Genomic DNA, 8,561 nt, shown 5'->3' on the forward strand with positions numbered 1-8,561 from the left:
ATACAAAAAACCCTACTTGCTTTATGGAGTGCAAATTTTAGAGAAAATTTAACAGGATATGTGTCCAGTTTGTAAAAAAATGTTCTCCTTTCAAGATTACTCTTTCACTGGCTAAATACAAGGTTATGACAACTTGAAATACTTTTTTTGTGAACTGATAAAGAAAAAATAAAGCAATGTGAATAATTTATGTATGCAAACTTTTTTTAAAAGAAGTTGTTGCTAATTGTAATACAAATTTAACAGCATGATACGGAAGGCTTTGAAGATTCCGGTTCAGTGATTTGATTTGCAGGACATACTGGGCCAGAGCATACGCATGGGATAAACTGGCACAGCTCCACTGGAGGCAATGGAGCTGCTCCAGCTTACACCAGCTGAGAACTTGACCTTTTGATTAAGGATACTTTTAACAGTAAACATCCCTCTGCTATTATTTTCTTTCTTGTAATTTCCTCTTGTTCTGCAGTTTTATTTCTTAATGATATTTCTTTAGGATATATATATATTCTATGCATCTTATTTTTTCTTAAAAACATGAAGGGTTATGGATTTACTCATAGTAAAGTAAGTAGAGCAGTCTCATAACTCCCTGAGGGAATGTTTTTGTGTGCATGTGTGGGTGCACGCCTACGTGTTTGATTTACTACTGCACTGCTCCAGTTTTATGACTGTTTAGCTCCACTGGAACCACAGTGTGACAGGGGAATAGAGTAACATGGTAGTGAATAATTTCTTTAACAGTGTATGTGTGTGGCGTGTGTCAGCAGAATGGAAGACCCTGGCAGATACGGGAGCTGTAGTGGAACAGAAGTAGCTCAAATCACAGCAATGTCATCATTGTACAAATGAAAGCTAACAAGAAAATGTCCAAAGAGGCATTATGAAAACCTGGATGAATGCTTTTCTTTTTTAAGTTTGTTGAATATAATATCATGCCTGGGTCAGGACAAATTCCAGCCTTGGTTTTCTGAACAGGCTGTGAGCTCTGTGGTTCTCTTCTCATCTGCAGTGGCAGAAGTCAGGAGTGTCATTATCTATGGCAGTGGCTTTATACCTGTGTTATACCAGTCGCATGAACTGAAATCACCTTATTTTTGGCTTTTCTATCAAGACCCTTATCTCCTCAACTCTTTGAAAGACACAAGAAACACTTAGCTTCTTTCAATTCTTTCATTGTTTTTTTTAAGTTCTGTTTCCGTTCAGATTCGAGGGGAATTGCTCCAGATTTGAACTTCTGTGACACAAGAATTTGGGGTCTTGCAATACAAGACTGGCATCAGGGCACAGCAGCTCTTACACAGGCTAATCATATGATGTAGCTAGAGCTACAGCTTAATTTGGCAAAAGAGCTAATGATCTTCTTGCTCCAGAGGCACGTGCCATAGACGAATCTGTGTCTTTGTAGCTCATTAGTATCACCAGACTTTTAAGACGTTACAGTTGGATCAATTCAACTGCACCACCTCATATTTAAATACTTTTTTTCAATATAACCACTGTCTTTTGCACCTGCAGTCTGAAGCCTGGAGTCAAGAAGACCTACATGACAAAATACTGTTTCTGCAGTCAGTCACCTTTTTGAACTTTGAGGTTGTCTGCTGCATCTACTTCTCATGAGATTTTTATTTTTGCTGTACAACATATCATTAAGATCATCTGATGAAATTATCATTATTTCACCAATATTAATACAATTCATTGGCCTGGTATGGTGGCAGGAAATTCATTTAGCATTCTGTTAGAATCATAGAATCATAGAATGCTTTGGGTTGGAAGGGACCATCTAGCCCAACTCCCCACAACGCATAACTCCAGAAGAGACATAACACCATAAGAGTTATGATTACTCGACTACCATCATGTCAAGTGCACAGAAATATGGTATCCACTTCAAATTAAAAAAATATTTATGTATATTTAGTCACATTTTTAAATATTGCTATTAAACAGGTATTATTTAAAAACATAACGTAATGCTCTATTCTTTACTGCAGTACTCTGAATTCCTTGCATTTCTTAGGCTCATGACTGAGACAAGTACAAAAGTAGAAATTTTAATTGTTGTTATTCCTTCCCAAAACTATGCATGTGTAAGCAGACTGAGAAGCCACTTAGGGCTGCATAACTGAAGTGAGACAACCACAAGAAAAGTAAGTAAACAAGAAGATTGGTTGGAAGGGCACTCAAGTTCTGCTTCCAAACAATAAATAAACAAAGAGAAAGACAGAGACAGAGGCAGACAAACAGAAAGATGGAGAAAAAACACCAATAATCTCCAGTACTAATGAAAATACTTAAGAGTACATCTGGAAAGCTTTGCTGGAGACTCCTGACCTGCACCACATAGAGTGGTTATCTGGAACTCTTCATGATGCCTGTTTCCTGACAAAGCCACAGAATCATTCTTGTTTTCTTCTGCTGTGAGCTCTTATCCCCACATGGCCCACCCCTTCAGCATGTTGTAATTTACATGCCTGGCAACAAAGTTTCTGAGTGCAGAAATCCTCTGCTTTTGAGGGTCTTTTGGATCAGCATGTTAGTATTATAATAAAATTCATTCATTGATTAGATTATAGATTTTCTCTCTCCTTTATGAATACTTCTTTCCCCTTTGTGTTTTTCCCAACGTGCTATTTTTATTTGTTCTTTTATTCATATTTACTTTATTTTGCACAGATGATTGATAATTTATGAAAAAAATGCCATCTCTTAAGTACTAGGTTTGCCTTCTTAGGAAGTCACTGTGGTATCTGTATTTGAAAATAGGTTCTTGAACAGAGCTGTGATACGCAACCATTCGTTCGCTTGTGAGCCTATATGTTAATTACTGCATCAGGGAGCTCAGAATGTCATTTTGACTGATATATATATTACTAAAAATCAAATGCTCAGGTATTTACGGTATCCACTGAGGTGCAAACAAAGATATATTGTTTGTAAGCAAAGAGATATTTTCTTTCTACTGGAGGACTATTTACAAGGTCTTCTGTTAAACAACCTGCTAAGAGTCATGAAAGACACCCTGACAGTCAGACACTACAAAAGATGATGATGAGAATAAGAAGAGGAGACATTACAATGCAAGATAGACCTGTAATTGCAGTTTAAGTTTTCAAAGTCTCTCCAAAAGGTCTGAGAAACACATCTTCATCTGACATAGGCTCACGGATTACACACAGTTTAGTTTCAACGCTCAGTGCAAGCAAATGTCAAAAGTAAAATGAACCGTAAGCATATTTTTCAGCAGAACAGGAACTACAGTACTGAGAATAGTGCTAACATCCAGACAGAGGAGATAAAACAGTAACATAGAAGTGATGCTTAAATGCATTGTCTAGAGATTAAAAAATAGGCTCCAGAAAATTAGTCAGAGATCTTTAAAGTGCTTTACTTTCCAGTAGCATTCAGAATGGGTTCATTCTTCTAAACCAATATGCATGCCTCAAAATCAGGTAACTATTCTTCTAAGCCATGAACGCTGATGAAACATAACTAATTTAGTGTGTTCTCCATATTTATATTGCAGAGGAATATGCACTGAGCAAGGTAAAGCTAGGACAAAGCCTGTGCCCTTTACGATAACTTTATATGGCACTCTCATTTCTGCCTTGAGAAATTAGGTGTTGACTATCATCAGATTTTGTACTGGCTATGGTGAAGACAGCTGTCAGAAGCAACATAGCCCAAATATTTGATGTGGGAACGTACCATGGCTTCCCTGTCAGCAGCGCTGGATATGCTGCCAGCAACAACCACAAGATTTTTGGCTCTTCAGTGAGAGTCATCCTGCACTCCATAGTAGCACCACATGCACTGGAGTGAATGGAAAGAGTACGAAAGCACTAAAGGAGGAATACGCGATGAAAGAGGATGCAGGAAAAAACTATTTCCCCTGTGCTGGTTGCTATCTCATGCACATGATAAACTCTTTGTTGCCTCCACCAGGCCTTTCTTGGTCCCAGTTTCTGGCCCCAGACAGATAAGATAGATAGATAGATAAACAATGCTGAGCCATGCTGTTTGAATACCTCCTTGCAGTGCTAGCTCAGCCACCTCTACACTCGCTACTGCAAGAGGTGATTTCTTCCAAGTTAACTTCCAAAACTCATCTAGATGTAACGACTAATGATCTGCTCTACTTGGCCATAGCATTTCATGTACTATCAATACATTACATTATTTTGCTGTCTTCTGGGAAGACAGTTCTTGCTTTTGATAACCTACTTGTTTTCATACATCTAAAAGGACTTTCTCATTATGGAAAATTGGTTGTAAAATTAAGGACTGTGTGTCTGGGTATACAAAAGGGAGGAAGTGGTGGTGTGAAAGCAGACACTAGTTTGAAATATTAAGTGACAGTGAAGAGCAGCATTTCTTCTAGTAGTTTAAATCACAGAACATACACTTCTAAGTAAATAGTTACTTAGCAATTAATGGAATCAATAGGTGCCTTGGAAAAAAGTCTCATTAAATTATAGCTAACTGAAATGCAATGAAAAGATGGCAACCTAAATATGCATTTGCTAAAAAGATTTGAGCATCTTGTAAAGGAACTGTTTCAAGCTATTCAGTACACCATACTTTCAAAAAACTCTCAAAAACTATGTTTTCATCCATAGTAACTTTGCAGAAGTTGCCTCAGTCTCTCTGGTAAATAATTAGCATTTTTAAGCTGATTAAATAAATATTTATATAGCAGATTAGAAGGGGTTTCAAGGACTTACTACAGGCTCTCTTTGTTTTAAATAGGATGGAATGGCTCTGATCTAATCTCCTGGGTAAATAATGTATTTTATAACTTTTCATTAAAAATCAGAGAAATGGAAATTCTTTTAAACAAATATTTAAATACTATCAAGTGATAAAAGCTGTCAGACTTAAAATACAGAACAATATTCCATCCTTGATTTCTGTTTTCTTCATAAAATAAAATGCTAGTAGCTGCAGGTTCCCTTCAGAGCTTGTCCTGTGGGGCTGAGAAATGAGGTCTGGCCTTCAAACTTACATGGACCAATTTAGAAAAACTATTGTGATCTGAAGCTGAATTAACTTTAAGTAGCTACTTTTGAAGATTTACTGTCTCATATGCTTTATACATCAGCAGAATCTGGAGAACAAGTGATAGTGTTATGGAGCTTTTATTTCAAAGTAGAAATAGACAGTTCTGTTCCTGGAGAGATTAGGCTCACGGATCAGGAATTTATGTAACCATTCATCCGCATATTGGTCTTGATAAAAAAATGTCCAATCAGAAACAGCAGAAAATCATTTGATTTTCCTCCTGACTCCTACTTTTAGGTGACTTAACCGTAGTAGGGAGTGAGCTTCATCCTCTTCCGAGTACAATGAATGAATTTACAGTGGGTGTGAAGTAATTTTCCCACCCTTCCTTCAACTGGGAAATTATTTTTGGGAAAATATTTTCTCTCTTGAGGTCCTTGTTGTATTAAAATACCTTGTAGAATGTGGCCATTGTAGAAAATAAGCTGCAAAGCTGTGGGGTAGAAGAGTAAATCTCCTCTTTTAGTTATGAAAAAGACACAGCAGAAAGAAGTCCAGACAAGTCCAAAAAAGACAGCTCTTAGAAGGTGCCACTGAGTAGAAATAAAGGACAGTCCTAAAAGTGTTGCACTAGGACAAACACTACTGGCTGTCAATTCCAGTTCTTACTATTAGTACCCAATAAGGTACTTTTATTAAGCTAAAATCCAAAAAATTTTTTCTTATTTCTCTCTTAGACATGTTGTTCCAGGCCATCACTTTCTACTGTTCAGAAGTCATTAAACATTTATCCTAAATACAGTGTTTCTGTGCTAATATGTTTCCTATGCTCAAAAAATTATCTCATTCTGTGTTTACACAAAAAATAGCAGAATATTAGGTACCACCTATGATCTTCTAAGCCTTTTTTCTTATTAAGATAAACAAGACAAGTGAGTCTAGCCTTCCCATAACAGTCTTCATGCTTAGTATAATTAAAGTTTCTCCATGATGTTTCTGGTTTGAAAACTTCTTTCTTGAATATGATTGAGCCTGAGGTAATCTGTTAATGATCTGCAAGAAATCTTTCACCAAGGCTTTGTAAAATGTCATGGATACATCTATCTCTATTTTGAAGATATTTTTCCTGATTACAATTATCTTTTTTTATGGATGTCTAGAACAATTGCTTGGAATTGTAGGGTTGGACTAGATGACCCACAGAGGTCCCTTCCAACCCCTACTATTCTGTGATTCTGTGATTCTGTGATTCTGTGAATTGCCTCAAGATGAACTACGAACTCTGTACATAAAGATTTGGGGTTGGAGGTTATTTTCGGTTGTTGTTTTTTGGAGGCCGTTGTTGTAATCCGTCATTGATTTTGAGACTTTAGTTAAGTTTTAAGGTCTTCTGATGTTTGCATATATGATTCTTAGACTTATTTACTGACAGTGCATTCCAAAGTTGTGAATCAGAACTTTTCCTTCATACAGCTAAGAGCAAAGGCACTGATTATAAGACTGTCCACAAGACTGATCTAAGAAGAGCTCCATTATCTGTCTCTCCTGCCTAAAGAGTTTTTTTCAACACAATCCAACATAATGTCCTTTATCTATTCTTTTATAAATTCATCTTTATTATTTATCTTTATTGACTAATAATTTCCCATGCAGCATCATGTTAAATGTTTTACTGAAATCTGGGTTGATTAGATTTATTTTATTTCCATTTTCTAGAAAACCAGAGGCCTTACATGGATGGTTTTGCATGATACATAAATGATAGATCCACACTATTCTACTTCCTTTTTATTTGCCTCCACAACTTCCAGTGGTCTCTTCTAAAATATTCCAAAATCCTGCATACTGCTGAAGTCAGATAAAGGAGTCTGTACTTAGTTGTAACTTTTTCTCCATTTCTTAAATGTAGGTACTGTAATTCTAAATCTTTAGCCAACAGGTACAATTATCAACTTCATAAATGTGCTAACAATTCTTACTATTTGGCCTAGATTTAATGTGCTGGTTTTTTAGACTTCTGGGATGGATACCTCCAAACTGAGTTTTACATGAGTCTTGGATTTAGTAATTCCCTTTTTCTACCATCTTTCCGATTATCTTTTGGGATAGCTGGCTACTCACCTTCATCAATCATACCAGAAAAAAAGCTAAGCTTTGATTTACCTTTAGATTTGTGTCACCACTACCTTTATTCTTTGCTCCATCCTTATCGTGTAGCAGGGTCGGGGGTGGATGTGGGATATCTTTTCTTGTTCTTGTTTATTTATATGATTTTTTTTATGGCAGAAGTTCATTCACGAGTTCTAACTCAGCTTGACATTTGCCAGTGTTTATTTTACCTGATCATAGACACCCCTAAGTTTACTTTGCAAGCGTGTATCTCTTTTTTCCATTTCTTAGAGAAGTTTTTGCTTTTTTTTGAGGAAGGGATTTTCCTAATGAGTCTACTGCTCTTCCCTTTACTTTTTCCACATATGTTTTCACAAGTCTTCATCACGCTGGTCACCTTGCAACTAGCAAATTGAACAGTGACTCTGTCCATTCTTCGGCCTTGAGGCCAACTGGAGCATTGATACTATTAAGTTATTTGGCATCCAAAAGAGGTACCTTGTCCAAATTGTCTATTAGGAACAGTCACGCAGACTTGCTCAGGCACTAAATAGGAGCGCTCTTGGTGGCCCAGAGCGAAATCGTGAGAGAGACCCTTTTAAAAATGTGAGAATGAGATAATAGAGCACTACAGGCAATGTTTAATTAATTCATGTAGATGAGTCACTGTGTTCCGAGCTCTTCCTTCATGTTCACTGAAAACAAGGTCAGAAAGTTGTTAATTCTCACAATCTTATAATGAGTTTCACACATTTTTGAGTATATCTTAAAACTTAAACACTCAGAAAGTAATATTTTGGGTTAATTTTACCATCTTTTTTAGAAAAAAAATACCCAGTGTTCATGATTTCAAAAACCATCTGGAAAACACAAAGTATGAACATACTAAAGGTTGAGAGATCTGATATACTTCCCTATTTAATACTAAATGTCTTGTGAATTTGATGAGAGGGGCCTAATTTACAGTTTTGAATACTTGACACTGCAGACCATTTGAGACTACAGACTTCATTGTTAAGACATTGTTAAGCATCATGTGGCTTTCAACCAAACGGATGTCGAATGAGTTCTTAGACAGTCAACCTGCTTCTGCATTTAGGAACAAGTATGAATATCATAGTATTTTCCATTGTAAAACAGGTAACAATGAATTTGGAATAGCCTAGAGACTCTTGGTACTGTCTTTGTCCTCAGAAGTTGAACTCGTAATAAAATTTTGATGTATTTTGATATAATGGAAAGGATTATTTTTCTATTATATTCAAAAGTACGTAGAAAGTAGCTGCCTTCAGCTCAATAGTATGATATCATTGATAGGCTGTTTTTTTTTAATTTACCAATGGAGAAAGAAAAACGATTACTTGCTACATACACACAGAATTTCCATGAATGGTATTCTGAACTCTGATCATTGTTTTCTCCTCATTTCTATACCTGTAGACTTAATC

Source organism: Opisthocomus hoazin, chromosome 1 (genome assembly GCF_030867145.1).
Source record: "Opisthocomus hoazin isolate bOpiHoa1 chromosome 1, bOpiHoa1.hap1, whole genome shotgun sequence".
Lineage (NCBI taxonomy): Eukaryota > Metazoa > Chordata > Aves > Opisthocomiformes > Opisthocomidae > Opisthocomus > Opisthocomus hoazin.